Consider the following 22,839-nt stretch of genomic DNA (forward strand, 5'->3'; position numbering starts at 1 on the left):
GAAAGAGTGTTAAACGAAACATCCCCCCCCTTTTTTTTTTAAGGTAATATTTTACATGGCCCATCACATAGCAATTCGGAACACTCTAAAATTTAGGATTTCTATAAATTTTTCATTTAAAGAAAATTCTCTCATACCTTAACTCAATTGGTTTGACCTTTCCTTAGAACAAATTGCTGCAATTGTTATTGTTATTATTATTATTATTACCATTATTATCTCCTCTTTGTAGATGAGAAACTGAAGCTCACAATCTCAAAGGTAACATATGAAGGCGTAAACCCAGGTTTTCTGTTTCTAAATCCAGTAGGTTAAACATCAATTCTGGCACGTTTCAAACCATTTCTTGTTGTATTTGCTTTAGTCTCATGGAGAAACACATTTGGGCACCCACAGTCTTGAATAGTACTTGTATATTTAACTGTCAGTTTGTTTCTAGGTAAATAGTGAACTATAAATTTGAGACCAATGGATCATTATGTGAAGGTTTTTGCTATAAACACTACTAGTAAATATTGGTTTTCAAGATATAGTCATAAGTACTCACCTACCAAATATAGGTTTCCAGTTAAATGTTTAATTTTCAATCTGTTCCTCAGGTTTACATATGAATTAATGAAAAAGTAAAGTGTATAAATTTCTATACTGTATATTCCTCTGAACAATGAACATAAAAAAGGAGAAATGATGAAAAATTTTTCTTTAAAACTTTGAGTACTTTAGTGTCCCTTTTTTAATCTTTTTCTTGTTTAATTCCCTTTCACTTGGTCAATGTAAAGTTTTGTTAAATTTTATTTGTTTAATTAAGTTCATACTAACTTAGTGCAGAAAATGATTTTTTCTTTCCTTTGGTTCCAAGCAGGTAGATTTATTCTCAGTTGCCTGAGCAGATATATCCCTTGGTAAGTATATGCAATAGATAACAGTTCACAATCAGAACAGTTTTATCTTCCTGGATCCATATGATGAATCTGATAGCAATTCATTGTTATATAGCCTGAAAAAGTACCTTACCAATGCTGAATATTGTAGTTCATTTCAACCATTGTGACTGAGAACTAGGCTAGGTTGTTTTGTGAAGGTTAAAATTTAACTTCATTCTGGAACTGCTCTCAGAATCATGGAAGCCAGAATAGCACTCAGAACTCATTTTAACCATCATCAGACAGCAGCAAAAGACAAAGCAAACAATATTTACAAATGAAATTTAACTCTTACACAAAACAAAATCAACTTATAAGTTTAAAAACATATCTCCTAAAAGAAAAACTGTATTTTTATCAGTACCTTTTAAAAAATTAGTTATTTTTCCTGTTAGGGTGTTTTTATTTGCAATAACAGAAAACCAGTCAAAAGTAATTTAAACAATAAGGGGTTTTCTACCTCGTATAAATCTTGAGGTCAGTAGTTCCTGTGAAACCTAGCAGTTCTATGGGGTAAAATCATGATAATCTCACACCACTAACATCACTGCCATTAAAGAGAGCCAGAAGTGAATGTAATAAAAAAATGGTCAATGGAATATTACTCAGCCATAAAAAATAATGAAATAATGCCATTTGTAGCAATGTGGATGGATCTAGAGATTGTCATACTGAGTGAAGGAAGTCAGAGAAAGACAAATATCAAATGATGTTGCTTACATGAGAAGTCTAAAACAAGGTACAAATGAACTTATCTACAAAACAGAAATAGAGTTACAGATGTAGAAAATAAACTTATGGTTATCAGAGGGTAAGGGCAGGGAGGGATAAATTGGGAGATTTGGATAGACATATACACACTACTATATGTAAAATAGATAACTATTAAGGACCTACTGTTACAGCACAGGGAACGCTACTCAGTACTCTGTAATGACCTATGTGGGAAAAGAATCTAAAAAAGAGTGGATATATGTGTATGTATAACTGATTCACTTTGCTGTACACCTGAAACTAACACAACATTGTAAATCAACTATAATCTAATAAATTTTTTTTAATTGGTCAATAATATGGCTTATTACAGGTAATTTAATATTTTAAATTGTAAGACATTATGATGATATTAAATGGTTTATTTATATCTTTATTAATGTGCATGTCCTAAAATATTTATGAAATTCCAATAACTCATTAGATTTCTGAAATTAAAAATTTGACTTCTAACAAATTTTAAAAGTCTGATGTCAGTTATCTTAATATTGATAAAAAGGATATGAGAGGTATACTTCAGAACTTTATTTTTTATAAAAAGAGTATTAATTAGTGATATTTATTTATGTAAGGATTATTTTAAATCCTTACCCACATACACACACAGCTTGACCTGTGTTATTTTGAATTCCTGGAATTTCTGTTAAGTGTAACTTTTTCTTAAACAAGGAAAGTGATTATGTTCCAAACTTAAAGAGATATTGAGTGAAAGTGAATCAAATGTGAACATGTACCTACCTCCTTCTGATCTTTTACACCCTTAGAAATCACTAAATGTATGTACACATGTGAGTATATATGTGAAAATTATAAATATAGAATTATATATTAAGTACTTGTATCTATTATATATATGAATTTTGAATCAATATAAATGAACTACAGTGCTGAAAACAAGGAAGATTCACCTCCATTTAACAGAAATTATACTAGATCATTGTTTTATATATATATATATATATATATATACACACACATGACACACACACACACACACACACACACACACAGGATTTGATTCCTGAGAAAATCACAGTTCAATATACTTAAAAGGGAGCACTGCTATAAAAGGTAGAAATGGCTTTGGATGTTTGTTTGCCAAGTTTAAAGGTAATAGATCCTTAAGAAAGGAAGTCTTGGGGCAACCTTCAGGATAATATTCAGAGAGATCTGCTCTTCACATCTCTCACTCCCCAGGCAATAGACAATAGAGGAAAATGTGCTTTCGCGCTAAGCAAAAGCAGTAATTATGAATGCTTAGACCTGAGACACAGGGTAGGACCTTGGATGACTGGTTACATTTAAAAGGAAGAGGAAATTCTCATATTTTCAACACCAGCTATTGGTAAAACCTGACAAACAGCACGTTTCTCCCTCTTTTACAATTTTGAAGACAGGCTGGAAAACAGAGAAATCATATTCTCAAAACATTAAACATTCTTAAATACAAAAACGAAGAGAAAAATTAGAATCATCAGTATCTGAGGACAACCAATAACATGAGTAATGTTATTGAGTAATTAGTAGTATATATTAGTATAATAATTAGTAGTATAATAATAATCATTTAATATAATAGTATGCAATAATATGTGTTAACATGTATTATAAGTGCTTTACTTAAATTTAGCAGAAGCAATAGAAAGTGAAATTAATCTGAAGTTGCTGACTTTGTGTTTCTTTGCTACAAGAAATATTATTTTGTAAAAAATTCTAGATTTAAAACAATTAGTTTAAAAAAACAGGTGAAGTCATTATGTTTTAACTATGCACTTTGAATGTAGACAGGATTGTGAATCCTTTGGCTAAAAAGATGAGCATATGAGAACTCTGACAATTACTGCATCAAATCCCTCCTCTCAGCTTGTGGTTTCTATTAATTTTACACTGCTAATGTTTGTAAAATATACTTCTGTTATCATAATTAGCAAAATTGTTTTGCATTTTTTTCTGTTTTTAAGTGGAGTCACTTACTTACTTAGTTATCTTTATTATTTTTTTAAATCATGCATCTTTCTTTTCTGTATTCTTTGAGTCATCCTTTTTTTTTTTAATCAATGATAATACACTTTATTCATAGTTAAGGGGAGCTATAAAAACCACATCATTATATCCAGAAGGCATTATACTGTTCCACAATAATTAATTTAAAAAGGGAAAGACTATTACCTCAGTATCACTGATTTCCATTCCTAGCAGTCTACTTGTTAGCTCCCCAACTTTTGTTTTTTTTTAGCTCCCCAACTTCTTTTTTTTTTTTTACATACAAATCATTCATTTAAAATGTATAGTCCAATGTTTTATAGCACATCCACAGAGTTTTACAATCATTGCAAACAACTTTAGAAATTTTCATCATATTACTCCCAATAGAAAACACTGTACACATTAGCATTAACTTCCCTTTACATCCCATCCATCCCTGCCCCAGTCCTAGGAAAACAGTCTACTTTCTTTCCCTATAGATTTACCTATTCTAGACATTTGAAATGAATGGAGTCATAAAATATGTGTTTTTTTAAACTCACTTCTTTCAATTAACACAATATTTTCAAGATTATTTCTCCTAATGTAGCATGTATCAGTACTTCATGCCTTTTTATTGCTGAATTTGAACCAGATACACCATTTTATTGGTTCCACTGTTACTTAGCAGAACAAATATTTTATATGTGTTCATTCTCTTATTTTTATTTTTATTTTTTTAACATCTTTATTGGGGTATAATTGCTTTACAATGGTGTGTTAGCTTCTGCTTTATAACAGAGTGAATCAGTTATACATATACATATGTTCCCATATCTCTATTATTGTTAAGAAATGTTTTCCAAAAGGGCTCATGCATACTTATACTCCCTGGATTCTTTCATGTGAGAGAATGTCAACCTGTAACTGTCTTTATACAATGAATGAATCTTGACTAGTAGAATATCCTTTAGTCACAGTTTTTTTCCTTAGATACCTGAAGACACTGCTCTGTTGTAATCCAGAATTGAATGTTACTGGAGTAATGTCTGATTTTGGCCTGGATTTTTATATCTTGTAGATTTGTTTTCTCTAATTGGATGCTGGAACAATTCCTTTATTATTTTTCTTCAGATTTTTTTTCCTGTTTTCTTTCCTTTTCAGAGAGATAAAATATTACAGATATAATTTAGCTACTTATAATTTCCTTCCTGATTTGAATCCCGCCCCCTATCTGCACAGAACCTCTATTTTGACTTTGTGTTTTATCAAATCTCTGTAGGCTGCTCTACTTTTACTGTCCAAATTCCATATTATGTTTTTGAGATATATCCATACTAATATACATGGCTTTTGTTTATAAATATTAACTGCACAGTTTTTGCTGGATATTGTATTGTTTCAAACTCGTCACTAGTGCAGCACTGCAATGCAATGAACATCCTAAAACACATCTCTCAGGGCATGAACACAAGAGCAATTCTTGGGGAGAAGCTGAGGGGTCAAAGAATATATCTTCAGCTTTATTAGATATCTCTAAAATTGTTGTATAATCTTATTTTTCCACCAGCAGTGTAGAAGAATTTCCATCTTACCACTTACTCTTAAAATAGCATGTAACACATGGTGTTACCAAACCAAACTTGGGTCCACTGGATCATGTGCAGTAAAGCCAATGTACTGACACTGAGTTGCAGTAAAGGAAAGTTCAAAGTTTATTGCAGGGCACCAAGCAAGGAGTCTAGGCAGCTATTGCTTAAAAGGCCTGAATTCCCCAGTGGCTTTCAGGGAAAGGTTTTTAAAGACAGAGTGAGGTAAAGGGTTTTACGGTGTGTGATCAGCTCATGGGCTTTCTTCTGGTTGGTGGTGGTGAGATAATCAGGAGTCAACATCATCAACCTTCTGGTTTCAACTGGTCTGGGTTCTAGGCGCTTGTGGGCAGCATATAGTTAACTTCTTCCACCTGGTGGGGGTTTTAGTAGCTGTCAGACAGCTCCAAGTATATGGCTCAGGATATTATCTATAGACCTTGAGGAGGAACTAAAAGTCCTTGACTTTGTTTAATGGCTAAACTGTTATTATTTTGTCTTGATTGTTTTCCTTTTTTGCTGCATTTTCTCACTTCTCTGATTAAATTTATCCTTTGAAACCCAGAGAAGGCTTAGGAGGCTAAAGTTTTTCTACAAACAAGAGGCAGGAAGAAGAGACAGGGGATTCTGTCCCAGGAAGGCTCCATAGGGTCCTGCTTGGTTACAATGGTAAAGTACCATATAAGTCTTACTGTTATTGAGATTGAGATAATATCTACTTCATAATATGAATTGAGTTGCTTTTTCTATATATTCTCTATTTTATATATGTATTTATGTATATATATATATACACATATTCCTTGAATGTGTGGTAAAAATCAACATTAAAAACATGACCTCTGTGGGCTTCCCTGGTGGCGCAGTGGTTGAGAGTCCGCCTGCCGATGCAGGGGACACGGGTTCGTGCCCCGGTGCGGGAAGATCCCACGTGCCGCGGAGCGGCTGGGCCCGTGAGCCATGGCCGCTGAGCCTGCGCGTCCGGAGCCTGTGCTCCGCAACGGGAGAGGCCACAACAGTGAAAGGCCCGCATACCGCAAAAAAAAAAAAAAAAAAAAAAAAATGACCTCTGTATATTCTGAAGGGAATATTTGATTATCAAACCAATTTTTATAATTAGTATTCATTTAATGCACTCATTATTTTTGTGAAGTCAAATTTAAAATTAATATTTTTCTAGAAAACAGTCATCTCTTCTTTTTATTCCTAAGATTTATTGACAATTTAAAATTATTTATTAAAATTTAATACAAATTAGGGAATATTTAGTACATTTATCCAATCCATTCTCTTTTCTCTCTTTTTGTTGATTAGTTTGGATAGAGGTTTATGCAATTAAAATTAGTTAATTTTTGTTTGTTTAAAGAATTGGCCTTTGATTTTGTTGTTTACTTTTTTAAAAATTATTTTTGGCTCTTACCATTTGCATTTTTTTCCTCCAAATTTCTTTATTTTTCCACAGTTCCTCTTTTGTACTTTCTTGAGTTGAATACGAGTTGCTCACTAACTCATGACTTATTTTAGAGTGTGTTTCTTTATTTGCAAACGTGTTATTGTTGAGTGTCGGTGTGAGCATTCTTTTATGTAGCTGATGTCTAATTTAAATCCACTTTGGTTCAAGAACATGGTATTGATTCTCTGAAACTTGGTGAAACTCCCTTTGTGACCAACTGCTTGGATATTTGGATCAGCTAGTTAATTTTGTCTTCAAATCTTCCATATTCAGCGCTAAATTTTATTCGATTGGTAGATCGGTTGCCGACACGTGTTTTAAAAATTTTCAGCGATTGTGAATCTGTCTAATTCATTTTGTGAACTTTGTATTTTGAGACAATATTCTTTATCAACTACAAGTTTATGATTGTCCTCTGTTCCTGGTAGATTGTAGCATTTAACATTATCATTATCGTTATTATCATTATGCTGTTTTTGTTATTGCGCCTCCACTGAACTAAAATAATTAACTTGCATTTTTGTCTTTTAGGAAATATCTACTGAGTTATCTGACATATTTTAGCTTGCAGACTCATCAGTGTTAGGAGTACTCTTTCTTCATGAATTCCCAAAGGTGATAAGAAAGGATTTCATATTGCTCAGCAATTCAAAATCATGCTAATAATTAATTAACTGAGGGGATCCATGAGAGATTGCATTGGATTAGGGGGATGGTAACAGTGGTGCTGGTGGTGTGTGTATACACGCGCATGTGTGTATAAATACAACTTAGTGTTTGTGACTAGATAAATAAAACCTGGTGGACCTAAAAGTTTTTGAAGTATGGTGACATGTCATGCTATAAATCTTCACAATTTTCGAAAAAATTTGTTGTTACTGTTGTAGCAGGAAATCACAGCATAATTGTTTTCACACTCAATAAAAATTAACTGGCATTAGTTGTCATAGAAAACACTCTTGAAAAGCCCCTTTTTCATCCATTGTAATCCTGCACATGATATTAATTTACTTAAATTCTTATTTCTAGACAGTTCAACAAACTTTAGCGATATCTTTGTTGGGGTCTCATGATTTCTGACGATTTTACTTTTTCTGGTATCAGTATGCACAGTGCCATCTAATTAATTAATTTGATGACTATCCATACAGTGTTCATTTGGAACAGGACCCTGTCTAAGGCTCTGGAGAGAAAAAGACTAAAGGGCAACATTTTGTAGACTCATACTTTAGTAACAAGGATAAATATATAACAATGGTATTGTATGAAAAATGTTATGGGAGCACAGAAGAGGTTGTAATGAATTCTGCTAAGGGTTGCTACAGAAGGGCATGGTGTGAGAAGACTTCAAAATGCAATGTCACAGGATCCAAAAGCTGAAGAATGAGAACATTTCATCAAGAGGTTAAGTGAAGGAAGTTCATTTCATCAGAATGAATGACTCAAGACTAAGGGAAGAGATGGGAACATGCCTGGTTTGATTTGGAAGAACAGGGAGTCTGGCATAGTTGGTGTATGAGGAGCAGCATGAGAACAGTGGTTAATACAACTGAATAAATAAATTAATTAAAATTATTACTATTATATCTAATAATTTTACGATGCTACTGTCTGCCAAGCTGCATTCTAAGTTCTTTACATATGATAATTCACTTAAGCCTCAAAACAACTCTATGAGATAGCTACTATTATTATCTCCATATTACGGATGAAGGAACTAAGTACAGAGAAGTTACCTTTGCCAAGGTCTCAGAGCAAGAAAGTAGTAGGAGTGGAATTAAAACCCAGGTATTGGGCTCCAGAGCCAGAGTTCATATTATTTTACACATTATTTTAAGTAACTACACATGGAGGGAATTTTTGCAAGATCAGCTGCTCTCATAAAAAAGCATACAGGGCTTCCCTGGTGGCGCAGTGGTTGGGAGTCCACCTGCTGATGCAGGGGAGACGGGTTTGTGCCCCGGTCCGGGAGGATCCCACGTGCCACGGAGCGGCTGGGCCCGCACGTCCAGAGCCTGTGCTCTGCCGCGGGAGAGGCCACGGCAGTGAGAGGCCTGCATACCGCAAAAAAAAAAAAAAAAAAAAAAAAAAAAAAAAAGCATACAGATTTCATTTATTTTTCTATTTCCGTGGCATAAATGATTCCCCTGGGACAATGGTTATTTGTAAGTACCATCCAGATATAAAGGCAGAGGCAACACAGGTAGAAACTGACAAAAACCCTCAAGCCTGGCAAACCTAATATCATTTTTTAGAATTATTTGTTTTCATCACCAAAAGCTAAACCTTATAATGTGTGAAGGTAAGACAGTGTTAAAACAAGCCCTCAGGAGGAAAATCATAGTAGACATTGTCAGCTGCTCCTGTCACTCTGAAAATGCAAACCTGTGAATTATTTCAGACCCTTACACAGCCCTAAAGGTCTTATGGGCAAATGGTTTTATTTTAAAACAATTTAAAACACTTTAAGTTAATTTACCATTGTATTTCTGTGTTCTGGCCTAAAGCCAGCATCTTCCCAGTCCTAATTTGGTACCTAGTTGAATTCAAATTTTAAACTTAATGTTCCCAGTGAAGCTAACCCTAATTTCATTTACCTCCTTAGGGATTCAGACAAAGCTCCTCCCTGTTAATTTCCCATGCTTAGGTGTACTTCTGAAACATGCAAACAATGCATTTTTCCAAACAGGGATCTGGTTAACTTTGCCAAATTTAATTTTAAGAGACTCTTGAGTCCACTGACCTCACACCATTGTTCATTTCCTTTAAACTCAATGACTCCCTCTTCCATGGCAAGGTCCAAACCCCAGGACTAATAACTTCCAGCCTTGCCATGATTCTGGGTACATCAGTAAAACAGAGATTTTCCCCCCCCCCCAATTTTCTACATTCTCTTTCTTTAAAACTTTATTGATGCTTTTTTTCCCACTCTGAAATATCTTTCCCAATTCTTCCTACCCCACGTTTCAGAAAAATTTACCCAAATTTCAAGGCCCAGGTAAAATACAATTCGTCTCCCTGAACTGTGCTCTTTTTCAACTTTACATCCAAAACATTTATTGAAGGCTTCTAAGAAAGCTCTCAACAAAGCCCACTTGGAATTGTGTTACCTGATATGATTTTAAAATATGGGTGCTTCTCCCCCCCCAAATATGAGCACCACCCCCGACAATGATGACTCACATAGCTTTCATAGCATTCTGTATACAACAGATGCTCAGTAATAGTAGTTGGGATGAACAACAAAGACAGACATGTTGAAATCTGCAGCTTTATAGTTGAAGCTGGAAGGAGTAGTGAAAAAACCATAAACCAAAAAAACTCATGTTCAAAGCAGGGCTCTACCACTATCATTTGTAATATCAGATAAGTAAATCTCTCTCAGCCAAAGGAGAATGCATTAGATAATTTCTAAAATCCCTTCTAGTATTTGGAATTTGTCATTTTATGATTTCCCCAGTAATATTATACACACAGAACACTGACTACTTCTATCCTAACCCCTAATCCAGTTTGAGAAATTTTATTTTGGACTATGATCCGTGAAACTACACCATATGGGGTCAACTAGTGAATCTACATGGTGTAGTTTGACATTCCCTGACATTCTTGGCCACCTGGAGGACGAAAAACAAAACAAAACCCTAAAAAAAACCCACTCTTAAAGAGAATTTGAATGTAGATTTAGAGGCAAAGCCTCATTTCACTTAGTTCCAGGAAGGTAAATTATTTTCACTTGTCACACAAATAGTTATGAGCAGAGCACAGGCTTCAGCCCAGAGTTCTTACCTCCCTGGAAGAGCTTTTCCTATAGGAATTTAGAATTTAAATATTTAACTGACTTAAAGGGCTGAGATAAAGGTAATGAAGAAGAAAAATAGAGAAACAAGAATGTGTTTAGAGCTTCATCGGGGTACTAAAATGTGGTAGAATGAATCACTGGGTTTCTGAAAGGCACTGTAATTGTAGTGTATATGAATTGTAGTTCAAATATGCAGGTGGGAAAATTTTTCATTTTCTTTATTTGTGTGTAATTGAACATACTGTATATGCTGTATTCCCGTTCTATCAGAAGGTAGAAACTTAATCTTGGTCACTTAAGGGATCCTCTCTTTGCCCCAGGTTTTCAGTTCAGTTCCAAAGGATTTATTTTATGCTGAGGCACCAGGAGACATCTGGTCCTCTACTGCCATCTAACCATTCACTGAGATATCCACCGTGAATTTGATTCATATCCCTAGGTCCACACAGGTCACTGCTCAGTCATCCCTCATTCTCATGGCCAAGAGGTCTGGTTCTCTTCCTGTGTTTCCTTGGTCACCTTCTGCTGCTCTGGGCCACATTCGGCCACAGGAGACTCTGTGAGGCCAAGGTTCTATTTGCACACACCATACACTCAGTTCCACACTGGGTTTTGCTTCTTGCCCAGGCTTTCCTGGGAAGTAAAGCACAGGCCTCTCAGCTCTCTAATTCTACGAATCTATATGAGGATTTGAGTATCCTTCTCAAGGTTTTAATCTGGGATAAAAAAAAAAAAGTGGCAGAATAACTTTTTCAGGATCTCATAATATCTACATGTTCATTGCTTTGTAACCCAACCTAGGAAATATTTTCTTCTTTTTTTAGACTTTTTAATAATAAAAGGTTGCAAATATATACAAAAATAGTGAAAATATCATGACCCCCATGTATCCATTAACCAGATTTAGCAATCATCTATCCCAAACTAATCCTGTCTTATCTATACTCCCACCCATTCCCCACCAAGGTTATTTTGAAGAAAATCCCAGACACCATATTATTTCATTTGTAAACATTTAGGCAATCTCTAAATGATAAGAATCCTTTTAAAAAGCAAGACATAATCCTATCAGCACACAAGAAATAATTCCCTAGTATCATCAAATATCTACTTAGTATTCATATATTTCACACTTAAAGTGTCTAATAAATATTTTGCTTTTGAAACAATTTGAGATCCAGACAAGAAGGGTTTATTGCTACTGACTGATACGTCTTATAAATCTATTTTTATCTAATAGGTATGGTTCCATCAATGTTCACACACATCCCTTCCCAAAAAGCAAACAAACAAAAACCTTTTCTTGAAAAAAAACCAGGTCTTTGTCCTATATATTTTCAAGAAATCTTTATCTGGACTCCAGGTGGGGAAACTCCAGCCCCTGCCCCACCCCTTCCCCTCACATATACATATTCATGAGATATCCTCTTCAATCTATTTTTCAAGCTTTCTTCCCTGTATTAGTGCATGATACATAAACCCCAAATTGGAGTGGCTTGACACAATAGAAATATATTTCTTCAAGTTTAAACAGGTGTTGCTGGTCATCTGAACAGTGGCTCTCTTCCATGCAATGAAACAGGGCTCCATCGTGTCTAACACAACACTCTTGAGTTTGCCAAGCATGTCCTCTCATTCCAGTCAACCAGCCAGCAAGGAAAGAAAAGGAACATGGATTAACCCATGTAGAGGTATTTGTTTTTTTTAATGCTCCCAGCCTGGATATGGTGCACATCACTTCCATTGGTATTCCATGGCAACACCTAACTGCAAAGGAGGCTGGAAAATAACAATGAGCTGTGTGCTATAGGAGGAAGAGGATATGGGGTGAGTATAAAATCAGCTGGTCTCTGCCCCTGCTCAAGAGCTACACTTTTAAAGCTCAAAAGCCAAAATAACAGCTCTGCCACCTCTTTCCTCAATTAATGCATTTAGATTTACCTAGTTTGGCTGGGTAGCATCATGGCATTAAAGGGACTACCAGGGTTAAGGAAGAAAAATTTCGGTTATAATTTCAATTTTTTTTTCCTGCCACTCAACATAGTATTTTTAAAGACAGGCTTGTAGTAGAGTTTGATTGAGTTTGGATCCTTGATCTACCCCTATCCAGTTGTGTAAACTTGGTCAATTTAATTCCTCTGAGCTTCGCTTCCCACATTTATAAAATGACACCATTCCTTATTTCATAGGCTTGTGGTAAAAATGAAAGAGCATAAACAAAGATTTTAATACAACGCCTGACATGAGGTAGAAGCTCAATAACTGGCAAGTAGTAATAATAAAGCAAATGATGAATTTTTCTGTAACTATAAGTCATCCCTCATTACTTTAAGCCTGGTTCTATAGATCAAGCCTCAAGGTTCTATAGATCTCATTTTCTGAATGTAGTCGTCAAAATCTACCTGAAAAGTTTTGAATGCCTATCTCCTCCTCATGAATATGAATAACTACAAACATCAGAAGCAGCAGAGTTACAGAACCCTATAAAAATTTGTCAATCTAAATAGTGTATGCGTTTGATTCACATTTTAAATGGATTGTTTCCTTTAAAAATGATGGAACAATTTTTGTTGTTTTTATTCTGATTCTTGTTTTCTGTTTTGTTTTGCTTTGGACTTGTCAGCTTTTTGCCTTGAGCAATCTTCACAGCTGAATCTCCAAATGCCTGGAAATGAGAATTTGTCAAGGTAGCTGCTGCTCTTCTGCCCTATCAGGCTGAGGGATCCAGCTGGAAATAAGAGCAGCTGCTCTTGGTGCCCTAGTTTAGGACACTTCAAACACAGCTTTAGCTTTATCCCGTTTTAAGTCCAGACATTTCAAGATCCCATGGAATGGGACACGACCCATATGCTTTATATTTGGATGCACTTTTACTGAAGATAGACTGCAGGGGTGGGGGGAGGGGAATGAAGGGATGTAGTGAGAGCCTACTGATGCCAGGTCAATGATATCTGTATTTTTAGAGTACCTTTCATTTCCAAGAATGTGTCCACTATAGCTCAGTATTCTCAGTCATATCAGGCCCTCAAAATTTAGTTTTTTATTTTAAAAATAAGAAACAGATAGTGGTATTTCACTTGAGTGGAAAAAAAGGTGAATCTGGTTGGGGATTGGACCTGTCCACCTTTGTGGTTACTCATCTAAAAGAGACCCTTCCCTCCTAGAGTGGAAGGGAGTCACCATTTCACTGCCGTGCTAACAGCCTATTTTTACATTCAGGAAGTAGAGTTATTGCAGAATCATGAGAATTAGATATGGAAAGAATTCATGAAGCCATCCATTCCAGCTGAGGGCCGCGTAAGAAGAATTTTTAGTCTGTTCTCCAATGAGGTGCGGGCCACCACATTCCTCTCATTGTGTGCTGAGCTGATTTTACCCAAGGCTGAACTTCTGTCAGTTTCATAAATAAAAGTATAGAGGCGTTAATGGTCTATTTACAGTTAGTTTTAAGTGGACTGGCTTCCCATGAAAGAGACTATGTTTCTATAGCCATTTTCTTTCACAGGATAGTTACCTTTGGATAAACAAAATCCAAAATCCCCGTATACTGATGAATACCTGTTAAAAATTAAACAAAACTAAAATTCTATATAAAATACTTAAAGTACTTAATGAACAATGAGACACCAATTAAAATTTGCAAGACATGAAATACCCTTTAAGATAATGGGACTCATCTAGTCATTATCATCCTGAGTATGTAAGAAAAAAATGAGATCTTTAAACCAGTCTCATAATTTTACTAAAGAAAAATGAAGACCTAGAGAAATCAAGGGACTTGCTTAAGGGCTCCCAAAAAATTATTGGTACGATTCTTCACTGATTAACAGACCAGGGATCTTTGCACTATAGAATACTACTGTCAATTAATTGCTTAGGAACTCTGCAAATATCCGATTGAAGTTTCCAAGAATCACTGGTCCCAAATAGCTTCAGCAAAATTTGGTACAACATCTGGTGCACTAGAAGTCTCTCAAGAACTTATGATTAAATTAAGGTTGTGGTGAAATGGTTGGGCCTGGGAAAATTACCTGCTTGAAAATACCATCGACCTTAACTCAGTTACAGAAAATAGCCTCTTAGGACAGAAATCAACAGTGCAATATTTTAATGCCATCTCTGCCTTGGAATTGTTGGGTGAGTTATGGTATTTACTGATCTTCTCTAAAATAAAGGTATTTAACTAAATCATTCCTAAAGCTCCTCTGAGAGCTCCACTAGTTCACCCAGCATAACTGTTCTTGCCCAATAAGTATTTATTAAAAGAATTTAGTGCATATGTTCAGTGAAAGATTCTTTAATCATGTAAAGTTCAGAGCATGTCTTACATTGGAAACAATTAATGAGGAAATGTTAACCAGGCATACTGATTTATTTTACAAACAACTATACACTATATAGTCTTTGTGAGGTTATGCCCTAGTGCTCTATAGTAATAAATATACATGTTTAGTTCTGAAAGGAGTCAAAGACTTGAAAAATAATATAAAAAATAAGTCACCCCCCTATTGCAATGGCCTCTATTCACAGAGGAGTTTTTAGGCTGAGAATTTACCAACATGGAAAATATAAAATGAAGGGTAAGAAGTGAAGGCAGGGAAAGACTAAAATATCTGGGAAATTCTTAAATTAAAAAGTTTCTGCAATGTAGCACAAGTCCTATGAAGGAAAGGTTACCAGCTTGCCATGGTCCAATAGCTTAACATTGCACAGAGTGCCTGGAACTGGCCATTTCCTTACTCTTTTTTCAGCAAAATATCTTCCAAATCATATTCTGAGATGTTTATCATCATGAAACTATGTTTGATTTATAATTTAAGTGATCAATTGTATTTGTTTTACAGAAACGGGCATCACAGTCAATATTTCTAGAAGGCATTTATTCTACATAAATTCTTACTCATATGCACTGTACGTATTGAATTGTTTGATGTTAAGGAATAGAGTTATAATAAAATGAAGTCTAAATGTTTGTCAGACAGGAACCTTTTATAACTTAGAGATTGAGAGTAAACCGTGTGACTTCCTTTCCTGAAGCTTGCAGCTTTACGCCCCTCCTTGACATAGTACTGTCATCACATCACCTGGAACTCACGGTTGCACCCACTCTTTCACACACTTGACCTTCCCCCCTGAATCGCCTTTGAGGACAGGAAACATGGCTACCTTCATAAGCCCAGGTAAGTCCTATTTCTAAGACATATTAAATGTTCTTTAATTAATGAAAACTAAGTTTTGTGTTTTGGTGACATTACTACTCTCACTATCCATGTGAACAAAGTCCATGATCCTCTCTGATCCCAGATCCCAAATTTGAAGAAGGAGAATAACAGTTATTACTTGGCCACCTTATAGGGGGATTGTATCTATCAAATGGAAAAAAGGGTGTGACTGTGTGCTGTAATTGTAATTGACTCTAACAGATGAATTATTATTTAAAGCAATTTTTCATGCTTTTTGGTGGTCACCACTTAGTAACAACAACAACAACAACAACAAATTAAGGCACTAAAGAAGAGAAAATAAATTAAGTTCACACAGTGTTGCACTTTGGGCATTAAGAAGGATTTTTTTTCTTTAAACTGTATGACAGTAACCACTTCCCAGAAAGGTTACCTACTAATGCAAGAAATCAGTGCAACTGAATGAAAAATTTCACCAGGCAGTATTCGTTATTCATTTCATCCATTAGGTCATTTCCCCACTGCTATCTGCATGACTCTGTGCCTTTCGCCCTTCAGGCTGGTTTAGCTCAGAGCATGGATATGAAAGACAGAAGACAGCACAGACTCATTAGAATCTGGTCACTTTCATTCTGCATCACATTGATTTTTCTTTCATATCTCTTACCTTTCCTATATCTGGTCCAGTTCAGTGCCTTTTCAACCACTAGTGAAATAAATGGCTGCCAGGTTGCCTCTCTCAAATCTCCTTTAGACATATGACTTGCTGAATAAATCCTCACTGGTTGATTTATTAACTTATAATGCTCTCATTGTCCTAGTCTCTTTGCCTCAAAACCCACAACTTTCTCATTTTGCAGTTACCCCAGTGAAAGATTGGAAACCCCCTAGAACCTGACCTGGGATCGCTACGCACAGTATGTGGAATCACCATAGAGAAGTCCAACATTCAAGGGAGTTTTCACATTTTTATTACTTAGACTCACTGAGGGCAGGAAGTTACCAAGTGTACTATTTTCAATTTAAGGATGAGAAAGAGAGAGAGAAAGACAGAGAGAGAGAAAAGAGAGAGAAAGAGAGAGAGAGCGCTCATTGTTCAAGGTCACTCAGCTTATTAGTAGGAGAGCTGGAATTAGGACTGTAGTTTCCGGACTCCTAATTTAGAGCTCTTTCCACTGAACAATTCCATCTCCTTTTCTAGTGCTAAAGTTTTAAATACTCAGAATTGTTCAATACCTTTAAATGGTTGAGTGTAAATTCCAAGGACTGTTAGCTTCATGCCTCCTGGGGTCACCTTGACACACTGGCCTAAGCCAGCCATTTTCAGAGCAATCCAGGGACCAAGGAAGGTATCTGTGTTATTGAGTGTGGGTACATTAGTGACTACAAGTAGCTGAAGTTATAAGGACTCTTCAGGATCGCATCTCCCTGCAAGTTGCACTGCAGTGACCCAGACACAACACTGACAGCTGTAGAGTAAATAAATAAAAACAGAGTAATTTGATCCGAGTGTGGAGGAGGGGCCAGTGAGAAGTTGGGGACAAGAGGAGAAAGAGGCAGACAGAATGAAGCAGCCACAGCTGGGGAAAGAACAGATGCTGGCCAGGAGAGAGGGAGAGCGCGAGAAGGGAGGAGACGGGAGATTAGGGTTCCGCCAATGTCAGAAATGTCGGAGCTCTTGGAAAGGGATACACATACTTGGGACAGGTGGGAAGTGTTTACATTAAAACCAGAATATCAAATGCCTTCCTAAATGCTAGCCAGATCATTAAAGACCCAAGTTGACCCAAAGGAAGAAGCTGAAGTCCTTACCCAGGGAGCCCATTACAGAGAGAGCTTCTAGAATTCTTTATATGCCATTCACATTACTGGACATCAGCTGTGTGTGGCTGGATATCAACTGTGGGCATTAACTCATTATGCTGCAGGCCAGTGGATCTCAGTGTGGTCCTCAGACCAGTAGTGTCAGCATCACTAAATAAATGGATAGAAACGCAATTGTGGGGACCCATTCAGATGTATTGAATCAGAGAATTGGGGGGTAGGGCCCCAAATCTGTGTTTTAACCAACCTTCTGGGTGATTTCGATGCTCAGGATTGACAACCTCTGCTCTATTTGCCTGACTGCTCTGCTTCCTCAGGATTCTCCGTAAACCCATCACCCCAGGCAACAGGCCTCCCTGTGACCTCACACACGTTGTCTCTCTGGGTTCTGCAGGACCCATGCCCTGACATTAGCAAGCACAAGTCTCCCCAGAGGGGCAACAGAAGCAAGGGACCACACAGCCTGAACCTCCAACAGCTGGGCCAACAAACCAACTAAATCCACAGGACAAAACCCTAAAATCCGTGCATTGAGATCCCATCTAGTAAGTGGTATCTAACCAGAAATTGGCCCCATGCAAGGGCAGCAGGCTCAGTCTCCAGGCCATTTTAAATAGCCTCTGCAGGGTCTTTCGTTTAAAGAATACAAAACATTGTCCATTAAGTTACGGAACTTGAGTGTCTAGAGGAAATTTGGAAACTTTGGTGGAAGGAAGTTCAATTTAACATAAGAAAAATGTATTCTCTATCCCTTGACATTATTTTCGGGCATTGGTGATGTTGTAGCTGGGGGTCAAGAGATCTAGCTTTCAGTGTTACCTCTTCTACTGATCTTTGATCCCTGCACAGTCACTTGTACTCTCTCATCCTTCTTTCCCCCTCCTATAAAATGAGGAGCTTGATTAGAGAGCATACTTAAGATCCTTTTTCAGCTCTCTTAGATAATATCTTTGTAGTGAAGCTGACTGGTTACTAGAGCCAATGAGAGCAATTAATTAGATGAGGCTTCTAAGTCCAATTCTCTGTGTGGTCTGCAGGGCTTGGCTCAGTACAGTCCATCCTCCTTTAACAAACATTGGTTTCTAAAGGACTTTGGTGGTTCACTGTGTATGGATTGGCACCAAGAGACCGATCGCCACTTTGGAGAGAATGACTCAAAGTACGTACTGCTTTATACCCAATAGTGTCAACCATAAGGACATCCCAAAATTATCATTAAAGAAACAGTCTTAGAGGTAGGGTAGGGAAGAGTTTCTCAGACCAGGAAACCATCTCCTGATTTCCTGGGACTTTTTCCACTAGGTTCTGCCTTATGCTAAATACCTCAACATATCTAAGACAGAGGGGTCTCACTTTGCCGAAAGACACATTTCTAAAATTATAGAATATCAGAACTAGAAATTCCTTAAAAAGGAAAGTGGGAGAAAATGACTATGTATTTAGTACTAATCCTGTACCAGAAACTGTGTTAGATGCTTTACCATGACTATTTACCACATTGAGGAACTCTATCTAATCTTACCCTCCCTTTTTCACCACTGGGAAACTGGAATTCTTAGAAAAGACACCTGAGGTGATAGCTCACACTATGACTTAAAAGCAGACCTAGGACTAGATTCCCAGTCTGGTAACTCCTTAATCTGTTTTTTGTTCCCTTTCCTCATATACTGCCATCACCCCCCGACCAAGTTTCACTATCCTCCCAGAAAAATTTAGAGGTAATACAGAAGTAAGAATACATGGGCGGGGGGAGCGGGGTTTCCCTGGTGGCGCAGTGGTTGAGAGTCCGCCTGCCGATGCAGGGGACATGGGTTTGTGCCCCGGTCCGGGAGGATCCCACATGCCACAGAGCGGCTGGGCCCGTGAGCCATGGCCGTTGAGAGTGTGCGTCCGGAGCCTGTGCTCCGCAACGGGAGAGGTCACAACAGTGAGAGGTCCGCGCACCGCAAAAAAAACAAAGAAACAAAAGAAAACATGGGAAAGAAAAAAGCCTTTTGATTTTTTTCACTCCTACTGCCCACTATAAAAATAGCTGCCTTTTAAAACTTGGGAACAATGAAATTCCCAAGGATAGTTAAGGACTAGCTCAAAAGAGCACCCGGGCAATTGCTTCAGTGTAAGAAATTCTAGTGTGGATTTCCAGAAAGACTTTCTCTTGCAGAGTTTGGGAATCACAGCAGCCACAGTTTGTAGATGTGGTGTCGTAGGAATAGAAACATGTGCCGATTATTTACTGTGTGTCAACCACCGTGGCATTACCTAATTTAACCCTCAGAGTCATCCACTGAGGGGAGGATGCCTTTACAGAATGAGGAAACTGAAATCTAGCAAAGAGACACAACGTGTCTGAATTTAAACAGCTTCTCAGAGGCAACAGCAACATGTGAACAAACTTTGTTTAATTGTAGGTCCTGAGCTTCTAAGCACTATTATACACTCCCCTTGGGAATAGATGGTGTTAATTAACACCTATGTTTTCCTTCAGGGTTTACAAATGTCAATACCCTCCATCTTATTTAATCCTCATAAAAATGTGGGAAGGTGTCATGGTGGGAACTATTAAACTCCATGGAAGGGATGAAAACACGGAAGCCCTGTAAAGTTAAGGAACTGGTCTCAGATTTTACAGGTGGAAAGTGCAGAAACAGAACTTCTGAGTTGTAGCACATTGCATTTTTCCTCACATCATAATGACAGACCCTAGCTAACCAAGAAGGGGATCGTGGAGAGGTAGGACCAAGCTTCAGTCCAAGGCATTGCTCAGTGGGCTAAAGGTCAATCCCACTTGCCCCTGGGGAAGACAGGAAAGCTTGGGGAAGAGCCCAGAGGTCATGGCAGTGATGTAATATGCACTCAGTGCTTGTTCCTCTCACTACCAAATCCCAGGTTATTCCTCTAAATACGAGGGGGAAATGAGAGCGGAAATCATGGAAGATGGCTGTTCTTCCTGATAACCAGCGAGCCTCTCTCCTTCTTTGTCCTCTTATTTTTCTGTCTGTAAATGGACCAGAGGATCTTTAAGCTCTGACATCTGCTGATTCCACTGGCCCTGGGCAGTCAGCTTCGAGTGGGAATTAGGAATACTCTGCTTTCCCCTATGTTACAGGGTCATGGCTGCCATTCCTGTTGGTTCCCCAACTCCAAGTGCCACTCCCTCCTTCTGGCTGTCTCTGCTGAATGCGTTCTCATCACGCTTTTTGGCAAAATGTGCCTTGTGGTCTGATGAGTCCACATCACACATTAAAGTACATTTCAGAAACAGAATATAAATAATCATATTCGGTTTAATCTTTAACTGACAATGATTTCTATACAAAGAGAAAAGTCCCTTTTTTATAAGCAAATTTTACAGATGCTGGACATCTCACCCCCCAAAACAAAACAAACAGAACATATAGACATTAAAAAAAAAAGAAAAGAAGGGATTATGTGACACAGTTCTTGAATTATTCAAATGCTGGTTTAACTGGAAAGTTTTCATTGATTTTTAATGGAATGTAAAATTATTTTGCAATTACTCCATTTCTGCTTTAAAATATGTGGAGTCTTACCTTTTTCCCCATATGTCCCTGTTTATTGGCCATCAAAACACTGTATTATACATTTGTAAACACATAGAGATTTTGACGTGCATACTATTACGAAATGATAAGCTATAAATGCGTAAGCACTCACGAAAAGTTCTAAGGGCAAGAGTTGACTATTAACGTTTTCTCTTCTTTGACCTTAGGCAAGACTTTTAATATCTCTGGTCCTCCGTCTCCACGTCTGTAAACTGGAAATAATAATCTCCACCTTGCCTCCTTCACTACCTCACAGAATTTGTATAAAGATTAAAAGAAATCATTTATATTAATTTGGAAAACTATATGGCATTGCACCTGTGAGGCATTTTTACTGTGATTATACTCATTTCTCTTTTTTAACCTCCTCCTCAAGGGCTACTCCATACAATGTGAATCTGCTATCATATTACAGATGTTGCTCTCTTTAGCTGTTTTTTATATCCTAGGAATATATGACCATTCAGCTTGATGATCATATAAATTTTTTCATTATTTATTTTCTTAGTTACCTGTAATTTGTTACTGTTATGTCATTGTTTCAAAACTTGGGTATGGCAAGTGCCAAGTCTTATTAAGAAAATGCGAGGTATAATATTGTATTTATTTGTTAATGTTTAAAATAGTCATGTTTCTTTTCATTCATTTTTCTATTGTTTTATGATTCTTTTGCTTTTTAATTGGAAATATCACATTCGATATTTTAATCTGAATATTTGTTCAAGCTATCCGATACTGCAACACCCAGAACCTAATAGTAAAGTTGTTGCTACGTCAAAGAAAATTTTTTTTTTCTTTTTGTAAGGATTAAAAGAGTCAGAAATCACTGTGGGACACTTTAGATGTCTGCCTGTCACAGCCATCTTAAATCTACTGAATTAGCAATTACACATACATATACACGCATAAAAGGCAACAAAATTTAAATTGTTTTACTTATACAATGGTGGCAGCTGTAAGATTTTGGGAAAAGTCTTCATTTCTCTGAGCCTCAGTTTCTTATCATGAAAATGAGGTTAGTGATACTCCCTTTATATGTCTTATAGGTAGTTGTGAGGAACAGTTTTAACAGTGGTTATGAGTGAAATTGATAAGTGGTAGAAAGTGACTAGAACAGAGAGAATGTGTTTCTCGAATTTGTTGGCCCTGATGATGTTTGCAGGTAGAGCTATAAGCCAGGGACCAGGGTCGACATTCACAGTCCATGAATCATCACTCAAATCCTCAGTCATAAAGTGAAAGGCAAGTCTAAGCTATCGTTTGATTTGTTGTGGTTTTATGCCCTTTAAAGCCACGCCTACCTATATAAGAACCAAGAACTTATGAGAAATTCATTTGAAACGTTTGTTCTATTGGGTACAGCAAAGTGGGGCCCAGCCCTTTCATGATGAGCCCAGGTTGATTTAGTTAACGGCTTGCATCTGGTTTCCAAACTTGCCCTTAGGTAACCCCAGTGAGTCCTAACTCAGCCTCAAACATTAATGAAGACAGAAACCTCACACATCAGGGCAAAAAACCCTTGTTCCTACAAACCTCCAATCAGCACAGCTTGAGCGTCCAAAGCTACACAAAAGATACTAGTGTTTCAGGGGTTTAACGAGCCAGTGGAGTCATCCAGATCTCACCCTGAGCTCATTACCATAACCCAGTTTAAGAGCACAGAGACCACAAAATTGCTGTGTGTGCCAAGGCGGGTAATGCAGTAATCCTCAGCTCCTGGATTATCGTAGGGCCAGGGAAATGTTAAAAAGCACAAGGCCTCG

Source organism: Lipotes vexillifer, unplaced genomic scaffold, assembly GCF_000442215.2.
Source record: "Lipotes vexillifer unplaced genomic scaffold, Lipotes_vexillifer_v1.1 scaffold1264, whole genome shotgun sequence".
Taxonomy (NCBI): domain Eukaryota; kingdom Metazoa; phylum Chordata; class Mammalia; order Artiodactyla; family Lipotidae; genus Lipotes; species Lipotes vexillifer.